The sequence below is a fragment of the Balaenoptera ricei genome, chromosome 12, assembly GCF_028023285.1.
Source record: "Balaenoptera ricei isolate mBalRic1 chromosome 12, mBalRic1.hap2, whole genome shotgun sequence".
In the NCBI taxonomy this organism is placed as follows: domain Eukaryota; kingdom Metazoa; phylum Chordata; class Mammalia; order Artiodactyla; family Balaenopteridae; genus Balaenoptera; species Balaenoptera ricei.
In genome coordinates this window covers 77,002,169-77,020,242 of record NC_082650.1, presented here as the reverse complement: position 1 = coordinate 77,020,242, position 18,074 = coordinate 77,002,169, and the positions used below count along the sequence as shown (strand labels likewise).

At 42.0% G+C, this 18,074-nt stretch overlaps 1 protein-coding gene across 1 annotated transcript in view; it reads right to left on the bottom strand.

Moving 5' to 3' along the window:
- The window catches only part of UBE3D (ubiquitin protein ligase E3D), a 317,705-nt gene that overhangs the window by 36,032 nt on the left and 263,599 nt on the right, over positions 1 to 18,074 (bottom strand). Inside the window, exon 10 of the transcript XR_009506230.1 lies at positions 9,234 to 9,386. The gene's annotated coding sequence lies outside the window, so the exon portion shown is untranslated. The remainder of the gene's footprint in view (positions 1 to 9,233; positions 9,387 to 18,074) is intronic.

The window sequence follows — 18,074 nt, the reverse complement described above, 5'->3', positions numbered from 1 at the left end:
CAGAGGGAAGCATTTCTCCCCTGGGATCTCCTCTCTTTTCTGCTCACTGTACAGCCTCCCAGCAGCCTGAATTTCACAAGGTAGAACACTCTATTGCCAAAATGTGGTACCATGTTAAAAAGGCCAAGAGAAGTCACTGGGGGAAAAAAAACATTTTTCAGCAAGCAAGGAATAATGCTGTGATTCTTTTTAAGTAAGAAACATCTCTGATTTTGTAAACCAGATGATAGAAATCTTAATTCCCCTATCCCTCTCTGCCCTATCCTTTATTTTTAAAGTTTCACTCTGAATTTTTCTCTTCGTTAGGGATATTAAAACCACCTTGAGACTTGGAAAGCTATGATGATTTAATTAGCACATAACTGAACTTAATATCTAAACCAAGAATTTCTAAAGCCTGACGGATTTTATTCCAAAGATGACAGTCCATGCTCCCAAACAGTTCTCTGCCACCGTGTGGATAAGAGCCTGACCTCTGAGGATTAAAGTTGGCGATGATGAACTTCCAACTCTGCTCATAAAAGTCTAAGTAAAGTTCAGGTAACATGATCCAACACCGATAGAATGAGATGGCATATCTGATCACATCGCAGAAGCTGGGCAGGACCGTTCAAGGTTCCCTGTATGCAGGCTGCAACAGTACACACTGCAGATGTAACGTACAAGCAAGAAGAAACCCATCAATTTTAATTTAGTGGAATAAAAAATTGTGAGAATGGCACCAAAATCCAAACCAGACAATGGCTCAGTTAGTGGAGGTGGGGGTCAAGTGCAATCAGGATGGTTTAAAATAGTTCATTTTCTATATAAAGAAATGTTGATGTGTGGAGAATGCCAGTGCTGACAGCCTGTTTCTATAGTAATATCCTAATAGCTTGGACACCTCCTGGAGAAATTATTTCTCTTTCTGCTCTAGCTGGTGGTATATGAAACCAATCACGTCCAAAATAAAACACTGAGAACAGCACAAAATGTAAGCGCAGAGAGAAGAAATGTTATATGGCTACCTCCTGATCCCAAGGAAGAACTAGAAAATTGAGCTTGTTTTTTGCATCAACTTTTGTCCACTGATTTACAGAGAAGAACCAAAAAAACCTCCCTTCTTCCTTTTTCTGTTGTTAGTGAATTTCAGAAAAGGACAAATACTGCCAACAAGAGCTGAGAACAGAGAGCTGTCCTAGGTGAATGATTACCAAAGGCTCGTTTTCCCTCTCTTAGTCTCCCTTCTAGGTTAGATCTTGAGATTTTTTTTTTTGTTCAGAAGCTCTGTTTGTAAAGTTCAGTAATTATTTTAAGAAGAATAGCTTCTTAACCTAATATAAATTAATAAAAACATTATTAATACATATAATATCCCTCACTGTTGTTTAAATTAACTGAACTCCATTTTGGGTCCTTCAGTTTCATTAAATCAGAATTCTGCTAGCAACAAAGCTTCTCCCAAAATAAGTATGGTAAGGACAGTTGCTGCAGGTGAAAAGTCAGGGGAATGCCCCTCCACCAAAAGACTTTATTTTGTGTTTCAATTTAATTAAAGCCAATTCCTGTTTTCAACCGCCCTGAGACACCCAGAATCTTTGGAATAATCTTACTGTTTAGTACTCCAGGGGGAGCCCAGAGAGAGTGCAAAGCTGGGGGTTGAGGTGGGACATTGTTTTCTTTTCTTTCCTTTTTTTTTTGTTTTAATTAAAAGTCCAGCAAAATTTTATTTAGAGGTAAACAGAAAATTCACAGATATTATCATTTATTTTCTGCATTGGTATAAATTTTTACATTCCTGTGTAAAAGAGAATTACTCTGTTGTACTATAGAACTATTTCATTTCTTTTTTTCCTTAATTTTTTTAAAAAAATTATTTATTTATTTATTTATTTGTTTGTTTGCATTGGGTCTTCGTTGCTGCGCGTGGGCTTTTCTCTAGTTGAGGTGAGCGGGGGCTACTCTTTGTTGTGGTGCGCGGGCTTCTCATTGCGGTGGCTTCTCTTGTGGAGCACGGGCTCTAGGTGTCCACAGGCTTCAGTAGTTGTGGCACACGGGCTCAGTAGTTGTGTCTTGCGGACTCTAGAGTGCAGGCTCAGTAGCTGTGGCCCACGGGTTTAGTTGCTCCGCGGCACGTGGGATCTTCCCGGACCAGGGCTCGAACCCGTGTCCCCTGCATTGGCAGGCAGATTCTTAACCGCTGAGCCACCAGGGAAGTCCCGAGAACGATTTCATTTCTAATCGCAGCATGAGAGACAATAGCTCCTGCAGATATTCTGACTCCACCTGGCTGTGATAGGGATTTTTCCAGGTTCCTCTTGGATTTTCAGATCATCATGTACCCAGGTTTCTTCAAAGGGGAATTTTTAAATAAAAATTTCTGAGTATTCTGATTCCACTTTTAAAGCAAACTTTACTCTCAGGGAACCATAATGTTTACACTGAACTTAGCAGAGCCTTCTCATCCTTGGTCAGGAAAGTATCATGATGGAATCCATCCAGCCTTGTGGGAGGTCCTTGAGGCTGCTGAGGTCGTTGGTGTCTGTTGAATGGCTTGTGGAAGTCGTGCTGCCTTGGGTGGGGGGTTAAAATCGTTCTCGAGGGGAACGTCTCTGTCCGAAGAGAAAATGAGTTTAGCTCAGAGGTCCTTGTTTTCCTTTCAATCAGAATTAGGAAACGCTTCCCGCTCTTCTAATAACATGGTGCATGAGAAGACGTCTACTGGAGACTGTCTAAGCTGTAAGGTTATAGCAGCTGCGACGCACGAGTCTTTGATATAAATGATCCAGTAATACAAGGTATAAATGCAAGCTCTGCATCGGATGGTGTGACCACAAACCGCAAGCACTATGGAAAAAATGCAAAAGAATTCATTGCTAATTACTATGAAAATGCAAACGTGGTCTTTATCAAGGGCAGGAAAGCCCTGACTCTGCCCAGGAGAGACAGAGGAGGGAGAAATGAAGGGACAACTTCAGCCAACACACTGTACTTTGTTTTGTCCTAAACAGAATATATATGAATACATTAACAGCATGGGAGCCAGCCAGCAATACCATTATCCACAGGAGCGTAGAAAGTGTGTGAACACTGTTTGAGTCTCTCAGGATATTCAGGTTAGTATGAGATTATAAATACCTCTTCTCCCCTGCCCTCCCCACCATCAGAGCATGAGTACCTTTGCACGAATTATCAAGGCACAGAAATACAGTCCTGGTATTAAGGACAGCCTATAAAAATGGGCTCAAAACAAGAGTCGCAGGAAATAGTTCGTGGCAACTCAGTTTAGCCTGCTACCAAGTAGAAAGCCCGATGAGCATCTTCTTGCACTTCAGCCATGAGACAAGAAAATCAGACTGAATAGATTTTATAAAATCCCTAAATGACAGCTAACATACCTTTCCTTGGGAAAAGCCAAGAAATAAGCCATTAACTTTTTTTTTTATCCCTAACTTAGCCAGCATCCAAAATGCAGTGCCACGCAGGATATTTATCCCACCGTCCTTTGCACAAATACAGATTTCCATAAAATCAATTAATCTTAGGGGTGAAAGGGGTCTTGGAGGTCATGAAGCCCAACCTCCTCCCCCTCCAACACTCCCACAGCCAGGAGATTATCCAGCCTGTGTTGAAAAACCTCCACTTGGGGAGCTTACCACTGTTTCAGGCAGCCCCTTCCACTGATGAAGAGTGACAGTTATTAGAATGTCCTAATAGCAGACTGAGATCTGCCTCCTGGTAATTTCCACCCACTGGTCCTGGTTTTGTCCTCTGAAGCATTTCAGAGTCTAACTCCCTCATTATCCCCATGACAACTCTTCAAATACTGGAAGGCAATGAGAGCCTTCTTCACCCAGGCTGTACATCCCCGGTTATCACACCTCTTCATTTAGAGATAAACCCTTCATTCCCCCAGGACACTAACCTTGACTATATCCTACGTGGTCAATGTCTGCGTTAAAATACACTGACCAGAATGTGATACCATATTACCTTTGGGCCCTGGTGCGAAGGCTTCTGCCCTTTTCCAGGAACACACATTTTCCTACATGAGAATAAAAATTTTGTTCAATCACTCTCCGTAGTAATGCCTGCTACCAAAAGCATAGGTGGTTGGACTCAACACTAATGTCCCAAGAATAGGAGTTTTTCACAGCAAACATTACGTTATAAGACTTACTTCAGTTTAGTTCAATACATGGTTTCATACACTCATGATATAGAAGGCTTTACGCTAGTGGATATGGAAAATACAAGATGTTTACATGGAGTAGGAAAAAAATCAGAAGAAAGCACAAATAAGCTATAAAACAATACAGAAAGGGATAAGTACCCTAAAAGATATATACACAATTGCTATTAGATACAAAGGAAGTGGAGGGAATTCCCTGGCGGGCCAGTGGTTAGGACTCCGTGCTTCCGGTGCAGGAGGCCCGGGTTCCACCCCTGGTCGTGGAACTAAGACCCCGCAAGACCCGCAGTGCGGCCAAAAAAAAAAAGGCAATTGAAAAAAAGAACTATAGAAAGAAAAGGGTACAATGGCACTGGGAAAATAACAGCCCAATCAGACTGAAGTGCACAAAGCAAAAAGGGAAGGAATGGGATGTAAAGCTTCAGAATCTATCTGAAGAAGTTGGACATGTTTTAATAAATGCTTACTGATTACGCTAATTATATAAACTTGACAAATCACCTAGTCATGGCTGAGGACTTTTTTACTCAGTGTGGGAATCTCTGAGATATTCATTTCCATACTCTTAATATAGTCAAATAAAATTTCAGCCACACAAAAACAGTTAGAACGGCCATCATGAAAAAGAGGTAACAAATGCTGCAGAGGGTGTGGAGAAAAGGGAACCCTCTTGCACTGTTGGTGGGAATGTAAACTGGTGCAGCCACTATGGAGAACAGTATAGAGGCTCCTCAAAAAATTAAAGTAGAAGTACCATACCATCCAGAAATTGTACTTCTGGGAATATATCCAAAGGAAACAAAAACACTAACTTGAAAAAATCTGTACCCTGATGTTCACAGCAGCATTATTTATAATAGCCAAGATATGGAAGCAACTTAAGTGTCCATCCAAGGATATGTATATATATAGCAGATATGTATATATATATATAGTAGATATATATATATAGTAGAATATTATTCGGTCATAAAAAACAAGGAAATCCTGCCATTTGCAACACCACACATGGATGGACCTTGAGGGCGTTATGCTAAATGAAATAAGTCAGACAGAGAAAGACAAATACTGTGTGATGTCACTTCTATGTGGAATCTAAAAACAAAACAAAACTCATCAAAAAAGAGATCAGATTTGTAGTTACCAGAGGCAGGGGCCTGGGGGTAGGGGAAATGGATGAAGGTAGTCAGAAGGTACAAACTCTCAGTTATAAGATAAATAAGAACTAGGGATGTAATGTACAACATGATGCCTACAGCTAACACTAAATCCTAAGAGTTCTCATCACAAGGAAAAACATTTTTTTTCCTTTTTGGCTTTTTCTTTTTTTATTACATCTATATGAGATGACGGATATTAAGTAAACTCTGCAGTAATCACAATATATGTAAGTCAAACCATTATGCTGTATGCCTTAAACTTATACAGTTTTATTTATATATATATATATATATATATATATATATATATATATATATATATATATATATCAGTTATATCTCTATAAAACTGGAAAGAAAAACTAGAGGTATAGTGTATATAAATATTTTGGCAAACACAATAACAGCTAACATACTTTATTTCATACTATTCATATGTCAGGCACTGTACTAAGTGCTTTACATGAATGAACTCATTTAATACTTACAATGTCCATATGAAGTAGGAATTGTTATTTTCTCCTTTTCATAGAAGAAACTCAGGCACAGAGAGGTTAAGGAACTTGCCCAAGAGCACACAGCTAGTGAGTAGGAGAGTTAAGACTTGAACCTAAAGTCTGGCTCCAGAGCGAATTTGCTACACCATGCTGCCTCTCACATTAAACACGCAGTTACTTAGTCTAACAACCTGTTTATAACCTTACTTATTCAGGCTTTTAAAAAGCTGTTTTTAGCCTACAGGATGAGCTCAAGCAACTTTTTGGGTTTATATCTATCTGTTCGTCTTCCGGAACGCTTACGCTATTCTGGATACTGATTAAGGGGCTCATTTAATGCGCTGAATCCGAAGAACTCTGAATCACCATGGAGAACAAGTCATTTCTCTATGGCTAACCACAGGAAAACTTGCCAGTGGCAAACATATATCTATAGACCATACACAGTTCCCCTCATCCCTCCTCTAGAGCAGTGTTCGTAATTAACAGAGACTCAAAGCTGTCACTCCCTCCCCACTTCCAGGATGGCTCACAGCTGAATGACTAGAGACAGATAAAAATGTAACCTGCTGTGAAAATCTCCAGGAAAGAAAATTCCACAGCCACCCCCAAGGTAACAAATCCCCTGGCCTGACCCCTTGGAGTCATGCCTATTCATCAAACGAGAAAGTTTATTTACAGACTTGCAATGAAACGGCTTTGTCCTCATTTCCTCAGGGGCCCTCAGGTCCCTGCAAACCTGCTTTGTTCCCCAGCAGCTGGCTTCGGCTCATTCTACGATCACTTAATTGGGTTGTGATCTGGTTTTCTGGTCCTGACTCTTCTGCCACCAAGGAAACTTGCTGAAGTTAGCAGACCCAGCAGAGGAGACTTAAGGGAATTTGGTCCCCCAAAAGAGAGATGTTCTCACTGACCAAAAATCTGCGCAGACATACAGATCCGAGGTTGCACCCACCCAGGAGGCTTGCCCTTCCTCCACCTTCGTCTCCGTGTCAGCTAAGCTGTCTGCTCTGATCGATCCTCCTTTTGGGGGGCTCACTGACTTTTCAAGTCCTCAGACACTCGCAGGACTGGGTTACACTGGGTAAGAGAGCCTCAGAGTCTGAACGGCAAGAAGCTTCCAGACTCTTGTAGTGAACACTCTTGCGCAGATCCTCAGGGCACAGCTGGGCCCTCCGCATCCTCCCACCAGAAGGAGAGGAGCAAAGGGCACAGTCATCCCTCCTTTCATCTCGTACTGATGAGACAAGAGGGGAGGGGGGCAGGGCACAGCCTTTAAAAGAATGACACGGCCGTTGAGGATGTGACATAAACTGGTTAGAACCTACTAGGTCCAAGATGGCAGAAGATTTGACTTCCTGTAGACCTTGAGCCGCATTATATGCTCATTATAACACAATAGCATCCAAATGACACACCCACAGATGCCATGACAGTTCTGAGGCCAACCATAAAAGGCCAAATAGTGGGCGGTGGCCCAGTTCCCGGAAAGCCCTGCCCCTTCCCCAAAATAATTGGAATAATCCTCCCACTCAGCCTATGCAATTACCCAGCCCATATTTCGGGGCCCCTCTTGCCTTTTGAGATGGACCACATTCTATCTGTGGAGTGTATCTCCCAGGGCCACTCTCACCTTCTGAGACGGCCCGCACTCTGTCTGTGGAGTGTATATCTCTCTCAATAAATCTACTTCTTACCTATCACTTTGCCTCTCGCTGAATTCTTTCTGTGCTGAGATATAAAGAACCTGAGCTTCATTAAGTCCTGAGACCAAGTGAGTGATTTCAAGGAAAAGACAGTGGGTTTGAGTCGAGCCCATGGGTTCAAGCCCCAATCTGAGTTTTGGCTGGGATCGAATCCCATGTGAGGCACGATTGGGTTCGAGTCCCAATCTGAGGAGTGTGGCTTCAGCTGGGGGTTGAAAAGTTCTCCTGGTATTGCTGCGTCTGGGAGGCGAGTACCCCACTATGAATGACTCCACTCAGAACAGTAGAGCCTCACATCACCAGCCTCTCCCAACTCCAATCAGCCCCTGGCTGGTTGTCAGTTCACGAGGGAGAAGGATGCTTTCACATTCCTCTACGCTTCGTTCATTTATTCAATGAACACTTATCAAGCATCTACCAGGTTGCCCCAGATACTGCACCAAATGCTTGGGGGCACAAGGACGAGTAAGTCACTGCCCATACCTTCCAGGTGAGATAGACCATTTATAAAATGAATCACTGATTCAGAGTGGTGTAAGCCCTATACCTGCAGTGGTGTGCTCACAGGTCATGGGAAGGCACAGCAAGAAATAAATAACTGCCTGGAGAAGGTGCAGGATGTGAAATTTCAGCTGAGCCTTGAGAATGGAGGGGAGTATGCGTGAAAGGCCAGAGGAATCAAATACTCCAGTCATCGAAAGCACCTTGAACAAGATACCGAGATATAAAACTAGGTGCCATATGAGGGAAGAGAGAGTCTACTCTGGTGGGTAAGGGCTGAGGCAGGGAGGAGAGGCCAGAGAGAGTAACTTGAAAGATAGGTTGTAACCGCGCTGTGAAGGCCTTGCCAAGGAATGTGGTCCATGCAGCGGGCCACAGGATGCAGGCGAGCCAGGAGTTTTACTCTGCATTTTAGGAAAATCCCTCTGATATGGACCAAGTACTGGAGGTGGAGTAAATAATTAGAAGCTCATTCTAACACTCCAGATGCCTTTCTGTTGTTCTCCATGCCTACACGTGCGGAGGAGGTTGTGGGGAGAGCGTGACGGCTGCTGTCAGAGGCTGGAAGGCGTGTCCTGAGGGAGAGGGCTCGGCCCCCTTCTGTAGAGGCCCCGCATGGGATGAGTCTCCGCGGAAGAGTGAGATTTCCCCTCGAGAGAAGGTTGGGCAGTGAGGACGCAGAGTGTGTACAAGCGGTGCCAGGCCGCGGACTTGGAGAGGATGGTTGTTCTACTCCATGTTCTTCTTAAATCCACTTAGAGTCACATACTACGCTCAGGACCTACAAAAGGATTCCCCCAAGGACGGTCCTATATGAACCTACTTCTGTGTGTGAGATATACACTATGTTTTAAAAGTTTTTGGCTAAGAGACAAGACGGAGATTGGTGGCTAATATAAAAACTGCTGAATATTACTTAATGTACATTGCACGCAAGAAGGAGCCAGCAAAGCAAATATTTACTAAGCCCCTTTTGAATGCCAGGGCCAAGTCCATAGCACAGATCAGCTTTTATCTTGAAGGCTCTAGTTCTAGCTTGCCAGGGTAGCTACCTTTATTGATCACCGACTCAGTGCCAGACTTCATACTAGCTGCCTTATTATACAAGTCTTAATCTGCACAAACAGCACACGAAGAAGGTATTCCTATTCCTATTTTACAGATATTGAAAAGGAAGCACAGAGGGTAAATAACTTACCTAAATCAAGGTGCTGGAGGGTTTCAGAGAGGGGATTGGATCTGAAAGCCGGTTACCTCCAAGTCCTACATCTTGCCCCAAGCTGCCACCTTGGGGAGGTCAGGTGAGCTCTGAGAGGTGCTCTGACCCAGAACACGGAAGCCGATGTTGGAGCTGGAAAAGACAAGAGATGCAGGGTGTGGCTCTGGGCAGCAATACTCTTTAACCTGCTTTTTCTAAGTGATGCTGCTATCATTTCAGGGTTTTTCCAACCATCTTTTAGGATAGAATGAGGAATGGGTCATCGACCCTAGGAGGCCAAAGTGACTCACCTTCTAGCTCTGCCTTTAGAGCCTCTTTCTTGGGGAGCATAACCCAGGTCAGCATCCCCCGAAGTGTGTTTAGGGAAATAAGGTTCCTGAGAAGTAACTTTTTCAAAAAGTAAAAAAGCTTATTTAGTTTTGTGTAATGCAACAGTTCAAAAACTCACTTGACCACAAAGCCTTTTTTCCATACAACACTTGGCACCCTGCAGAACCGACAGTTCCCAGAACACAGGGTGACAAGGGCTGAGAAGCAATATCCCCCAAGGCAATCCCAATATCCAGATGTGAATTAGCCTCTCGGGTGATGATTCCACCAGAGACTGCTGCAGGCGCTGTGGGTGTGAAGAGCTGGAAAGGTGCCATGTTCTGATGACTAATCAGGGGAGTCACTAACTCCTTTGAGTCTCAGTTTCCTCATCTGTGAAATGGAAGCAGCATGAAGTTGTCTCGGGGATTAATGAAATAATGCATTGAATGGGTTAATATAACTGCCTGACACATAATAAGACTCAAGGAATGTTAGCGATTACCTTTTAAAATCATATGAAAAGCTGGAGGTAAAGTTACATGAGATTTGTGGAAATACTCTATAAACCCAATAACACTGTTAATGTCAATTATTATCAAACATTCCTGGTCTCTGTAAAATGCCACAGTTCCAGGTACAGTTCTCTGTGTGTAAAGAAAATACCCAGTCGCTGAAGGCTGATCACTCAGCTTGTTAAGGCTTCATTATTCTCGCGGCCCTGACCCGCAATGGAAAGAAACAAAAATCCTCCTTTTCCCCCTCTATAAATGGAAATTACTTTTCAAGAGGCCACTTCCTTTGGAGTGAGAAGTGGAAGTACTTGGGTAGGGGTCTTTGTAATGAATAAAGTGTATGAAAACTAAGAACATTTATGCACATTATAAGAAAGTTTTAATAGAGTAATCTGCTCTATTCTCTACAGTAGAACAACCATCCTCTCCAAGCTAGAGTTTCTAGCTATACACTAGAATTTCAAATATCCATGGAAACAGGCCTTGCGAAATAATCCACTGTGTGAATATTCCACAGCAGGCCGGGCATGGAGCTTCTAGAAGCAGCGGTGGGCCCTCTCTCTGTATACATAGGCTCTGGTGAACAGTTTTCTCATGTAAGCAGGAGCTCTGTGAATGTATCCTTTTCCACAGCTCTTGTTTCCTTGTCTAGACTCTAGAAGGAAGAAGGTGACACCTTCAGCCTAAGTCTGGCAGGTTGGGGCCCAACAGGGTGGGATCCAGACACCTGAAGAGTTTAGCATCCTTCCCGAAGGGGCTAACTGCCTGCCAAGGTGCCCAGAACATGCCGGAAGAGACTGCTCTAAGGCACCGTGGGCACTTGATACGTGAGCAGCACCCAGCATCCCCAAACCCCCCAGATAACTCTGCTCACTTGGTCAGCAGCACCCAGATACTCCAGCCCCTAGTTCTCCCGCAGGTGTGTGGGCAGAGCACGAACTCAGAAACAGGAGCCCCTGCTCACGCCCTCCTGCTCCCTGCTTTCTTCTCTCGTCTCCTATCCTGTCCACACCCCTCCACCTTCCTCGCTCTCTTTCTCTCTTTCCCCCAAAGAAAATGTCTTACCCATGATAACACTTCCCGGTCTACAAGGCAATTTTACAATTGCCCTGACACATGGGCTTGGGAGCCCAGAGAGGATTCTGTGTTTCAATCTAGCTCAGGACTCACCAGCATGTGCCCTTGGGCACATAAAAGTAAGCTAAGAATACCTACCTCACAAAATTGTTGGGAAGACTAAATATTCTAATAATGTATTAGAGAATTTTCCACTGGGATTGGCATGGAGAAAGTACTCATTTAGTAGCAGCTATTAGTATTAGGTCCCTCTAAGTTAGGGGCTAATAGCACCATTTTACATAAGAGCAAACTAAGGCATAAAGGGAGGATGGGATTGCCCAAGGCCATTCAATTAATAAGAAACAGAACTAAACTGAACCTAAGGCACACGACTCCCTGGACACTTTTTACCAACACAAGAAATGTATCTCTTAGTAACACAGATAATGATTCTGTGAGATTGGCTTTATTTTTCTGGCTCTAGCGGCCAAGAACTGACATGATTCCCACCATCCTACAGTGGTCGGGAAATTATGGTCTGATTTGAACAATTCATAGCTTTACACAAGAATATATGTATATATGTATTATACATATATGTGTGTATATTTGTATATTAAACCACAATTTTTTTGTCTAAGAAAACTGTAGGTAGGTTAGGGATAGAAAATCTGCAGTGACATTCAGGGGACATTCAAGAACAAAGCACAGACCATTCAATGATGGGAGAGGAGAGAGAAAACAAATTCAGCCTCCATGTGATTCCAACGTTGCTGCAGCGTTGCTGAGTCAGGGTTTTCATTTCTTCAAAGAAATGTTTGCTGTAGCTCTTATATTTCACCAGCCAGCCTGTGCTCAGTGCTTCATAAATTCAAAATAAGAATACACATCTTTTTAAGATGCAAGGACACACAATAATACTGAATAGTGCTGAGAAAGCACCATCATTTGGTACAATATAGTTGATGTATAAGAGAAGAACTTTTCCGAATACAGTTTGGATAGTTATTATCTTAGAACTTGAGAAAATACACATAAACAAAGACATTATCAAATATAATCATGTTGAGAAATCAGAAAACTTTACTAGAACCTAAATAAAACACTCACAAATAAAAACTACCTTTTATTACAACCTGCCTGCAAACTAGATGGACAACTGCTTTCAGGTTAAAATCAGGAGCCCTTTAAAATGCATTAATTAATACTGGACCCATTTGAAAACCCCAAAATGTAGAAGCTGGGGGAGGGGAGTTGCAAATAGTTTCCTGGATCCTCTGGAACCGCCCCATGAACTCTCGATCCTGGGTATTCTTATACTCTGACTTCCTAGAGCTGCCCAGGTCTTAGCGCCTTATAAGGAGAGGAAGGCCTGGGAAATCCAAAGGCATCTCCATGGAATCACTGTATAAATGAGTCATTTCACTCAAAGTACATAGAATTTTATTTCCTATAATCAGTATACTTCTAGTATCTAGTATTAAATATACCTTTTTTTTAAATTAAGACTTTAGTTTTTTCAGAGCAGTTTTAGATTCACAGCAAAACTGAGCAGAAAGTACAGAGATTTTCCCATCTACCTTCTGCCCCCTACACGCACAGCCTCCCCCATTACTAACATCCCCACCAGAGTGGTGCATCTGTTACAATCGATGAACCTACAGTGACACGTCACAATCACCCTAAGTCCATAGTTTGCACTATAGTTCACTCTAGGTGTTGCACGTTCTCTGGGTTTGGACAAGCATATAATGATATGTATCCACCATCACAGTATCGTACAGAGTATTTCCACTGCCCTAAAACTCCTCTGTGCTCTGCCTATTGATCCTTCTCCCTCCCGCTCCCCACCTCAACCCCTGGCAACCACTGATCTTTTCACTGTCTCCATGGTTTTGCCCTTTACAGAACATCATATAGTTGGAATCATGCAGAATGTAGCCTTTTCAGAATGGCTTCTTTCACTTGGTCATATGCATTTAAGTTTCTTCCATGTATTTTCATGAGTCAATAGCTCATCTCTTTTAGCACCAAATAATATTCCATTGTCTGGATATGCCACATTTTATTTATCCATTCACCTACTGAAGGATAATAATATACTTTTAATCACAAACAGTGCAAATAATATGGAAGTAGGATGCAATGTATAAACTCTCAGAGTTTTAGAGTCTAAGAGTTAAATCATTTCAGGGTAGAAAGCTAGGAGGAGATAGGTTTAAATCTTGGCTTTACTACTTATGAGCTATGTACTTTTGCACAAAACATTTATCCTCTACGGGCCTTTATTTACTCAGTTATGATATAAGGATAATAATACATACCTCCAAAGTGCTATGAAGAATGGATAAAACCACATGCATAAAAACTCACAGCTGAACAGACAGCGAGAGTTCTGTAAATGGTGGTTGAATTTGAATCTGAATTGAATCTGAAGCCAGATGTGTCCAGTTCTTGACAGCAAATACAGGTGGCTTCCAGTTCCCCCCCTGCCCTCACCCCACCCTGAATCCCTGGAGTCACATTCAGAGAATAGGGGTTTTCAATTCATCTGAGCGATCTTTCCTTCAGAAGATCTCAAAATTCTTAGACATAACTTCATTCTCAGAAAGTAAAGAATCACATATTTTCTTTGAAAGCACCAGTTTTCAAACATGAGGGGGTTTTATTTATTTTATTTTGTTTTGAGGAAGACAATCTTTATTAAACTGAAATTTTATTTTGAAGCATGATATCTATAAAATCAGTAAAATCTGTGTGTACACGATGGTGAAGGCTTGTGAGTTTGGAACGGGGTAGGGTCTGGCCCCCAGCCAGCTTGTCTTCTCTCCAATGACCAACCTCCTCTACATTCCCCCAAACCCCCCAGATAACTCCCAGAAATCCCTAGGATGGTTTGAAAACTTCTGTTCTAAAGGAACAGATAAGCCTTCTCATTCTAGGGTAGGAGAGCTGCCAGGAATATTCTGCTACAGCAATCATGACCGTGATCCTGTTCTTTCATCAGTCAGATGAAAATATATGTAATCCTGGGAAAATCGGGACATTAAATACCAATGGGGTCACCATCTATTGAGAATTCACAGCCAAACAGAGATCTGCCCCCTTATTTCATTTCAAATTCTTGTGATCTTTAAAACTATCTTGGGTCAGTTAATTAACAAAGGCTTAAAGTGGGATTTACTTCAACCTGACTTGTTAGCCCATCCTTAGTATTGGTTTGGTGATGAGTGAAATAAATGAAGGTCAAATAGGGTATTTCTGATTTGGGCACAAGAGAGCAAAACTGGATGGGAATGTAAGTTGGTACAGCCACTATGGAAAACAGTATGGAGGTTCCTTAAAAAACTAAAAATAGAGTTTCCATATGATCCAGCAATCCCACTCCTGGGCATATATCTGGAAAAAACTATAATTTGAAAAGATACATGCACCACTATGTTCATAGCAGCACTATTCACAATAGTCACAACATGGAAGCAACCTAAATATCCATCGACAGATGCATGGATAAAGAGGAAGTGGTATATATATACAATGGAATACTACTCAGCCATAAAAAAGAATGAAATAATGACATTTGCAGCAACGTGGATGGACCCAGAGATTATCATACTAAGTGAAGTAAGCCAGAAAGAGAAAGACAAATACCATATGATATCATTTATACGTGGAATCTAAACTACGGCACAAATGAACTTATCTATGAAACAGAAACAGACTCACAGACATAGAGAACAGACTTGTGGTTGCCAAGGGGGGAGGTGGGTGGAGGAGGGAAGGATTGGGAGGGAAGGATTGGGATTAGCAGATGCAAACTATTATATATAGAATGGATAACAACAAGGTCCTACTGTATAGCACAGGGAACTATATTCAATATCCTGTGATAAACTATAACGGAAAAGGAATATGAAAAAGAATGGCTATATATGTATAACTGAATCACTTTGCTATACAGCAGAAATTAACACAACATTGTAAATCAACTATACTTCAATTTAAAAAAAAGAGAGAGCAGAACTGCCAGATTCAATACTCTGCAGGTTTAAATTCATCTAATGGTTAGTACCTAGTGGCAGACATCCTCCAGAAGACTATAAAGACAGATGCAATCCATTTGGGTCTAAATTGAGCAAAGTAGGCACAGTGACATAAGAGTATATTATAGACGAGGCCTTGCCCTGGTGTCGAGTATACTTCAATCTCCCAAGCAGAAGGAATAAAGAAAGTACCATGCTTTAATTTGGTGGCTATTTATACATCTTTGTAATTACAGTTGTGAAAGCAATGTCTTTTGTAAGGGAGTTTGGGCTAAAAGCATAGCTGTAAGAATCTGGATAATAGCTTTCCAGTAGCTATTTGTATTTCTCTTCACATTGACTATTGGTAGTAACTTTAGACTTTATTTACAGAAATGTGCTCCATGCTGTTTAATCTAAGATTACTTCATTCCAGGAAGGAGAAAGACCCTCTTTACTTGGTTGGAAGCAGACAGAGGATATCTGCACGAATCCTCTGTAGCCCTGAACATTTTCCCCAGGGCCACGCATAACACACAAACCCTTTGAACTATCAAGTAAAAGTGACTACACAGCACTTTGCAACTTAAGCTCTTCTTTTAAATAATACATATTACTATTTTCAGTCATAAATTCACTTTCATGCAAACCCTACTTATAAAAGCTAAGTGTTAATGATACACAAGCTGCAGTATTTTCTACATAGCCTGTTATCCATTAATAGAGCTTGCTTCACTCTCTTGGAAAATGGGCCTTTTCAAATCAGTGAGTGGCTCTAATCTAATAAATTAGATCAGTCTGGATTTTTTACACTCTGCTCTTTTTTTTTTGCCCTTTTCCATCTTATACTTAAACTAAAGAGATTTATTTAGTCCCAGACTTTGTGTTTGCTCTTGGAGAGATGCAAGAAAAATTTCCTGGAAGCATCATGTTTTCCTAGTTGTGAACTGGAGAGAAACAGTGTGTGTGGGGCTGTGAGACACCGAGCGGGCAACTTGGAAACAGAACCTGCCGCTCAGCGTTATGGCTAAAGATTTGGAAGTGCCAATATTCTGGTCTGAACGGGTGGCTGAGTTTCATAAATATCCCTACTGTTGTGTGATTAGCCACAGAAAGGAGAAACTATGAGTCACAGAAATGCAAGCAAATTAAAACGAACAGATAAATGAAAACCCAGAAGAAAACAAAACTGTGATTCAGTGCCGTATGCAGGAATAAAATGCTGTGTCGTTGCCAGTGGCCACAAATCACACTCCAATGCCTGCTGGAGAGTTTAGGAATTCACAGGACCGGACTCAGATTCAAGATGGAAGACCAAGCACATGCACCAGCCTACCTTACCTCCTCTTGTGTCCTACTGAAATGGGAGAAAAGTTATTCGTTTTTTAAATGAACCTATAACTGTGCTGGCAAGAAAGGAGTCAAGCAGAAGAACAGAAAGTCTTAAGGAAACAGGAAGAGAGAAAGCAAATATGGTCAAATGAACAAAGAAAACGAAGTAGTGAAAACAGCACTTCAAAACTACAGTGCTTAATGAAACTTCAAGATTTAGGTTAACTAATGAAACCAAAAGGGGACCCTGTACGGCTACAGGATACAAATACTTCAGTCCCCTTCCACCACCCCGCCATTTCTTGTTTGTAGGAAATAGGCTTCATTCAGCCTTCTTGACGTTCCCTGAGTTCCAAAGATTCAAATAGTTGCTAATCAGGGAAGGGAGGGGATGCAGAAACAAAGGAGAAACAATCAAGAAACTATGGGGCAGGGATTAAAGCAGGATCCTGGTTCCTCCTCAAGGAATATACATAACACTACCTTTGAGTTCTGCTGCAGAACTAAGGCCCCCAACACAGGTGGAGGTTGGCAACTTAAGGGTGAGCACAAGATTCCTGGAGCACCGCCCTGTTACCACCAACCAATCAGAAGAAAGTCACACACCCTGCAGCCCTCATCCCAAATTTTGCCTATAAAACCTTCTTCCCCAGAACCATCGGGAAGTTTGGGGTTTTTGAGCTTGAGTCACCCATTCTCCCTGCTTGGCTCTGCAATAAACCTTTCTCTGCTCCAAACTCCAAAGTGTCAGTTTATTTGGCCTCACTGTGCATCGGACACATGAACTTTGTAACACTAATACAAAAAGCAGGAATGAGACCTGGGGCACTCATCAAGGTAATTAATACAAAGCTGAAGGCAGAACAGCTGAGCCAGCTGGCCCCTTGCAATTTCCAGAATTATAATGGCTAACATTTACCGAGGACTTACAAAAAGCCAGTTGCGCACTGAATCTTCATAATAACTACTTGAAGTAGGTATTATTTTTATCCTTATTAGTTAAATAAAGAAACTGAGGCACAGAGAGTTTAAGCTCCGTATTTACGGTCACATGGCTAGTAAATGATCAGACAGGAACTCAAACGCAGGAACGGTTTGCAGAAAACATCTTTCTAATAGCCGTGTTATACTATACTGCCACAGAAGGCCAGCTAAAAACTGTTCCTTTGTGAAATTGGGGGGCTTCAGATTCAGCATGGCAGACAGAGCCTCCCAAGAGGTAACAGCAACAAAATTTTTAGTATTCATTTCTTCAGTGAAAAACAAACAATGCATCCATAGGACCAGAAACTCTGAGGACACCTGAAAGACGGAAGTCAAACGGGATCAGATTAAAGAAGAAAACCACAAACCAAAGCAGATGCAAAAAAGGACTACTGGGAAAAAACAAAGAAACAAACAAAAAGGAGGCCAAGAGTGCTTGAAGCCCAGATTCAGCAGCTACTGGAGAGAGGAATGGGTCTTAGGGCAGCCAAGAGACAAGCGCCCCACCCTGCCCTTGGGCAATGCTGGTGAACAACAGAAATGGTGACCCCGATGAGAATTATGTCTGTGGGCACTTGGGTCATGGACACAGAGCGAAA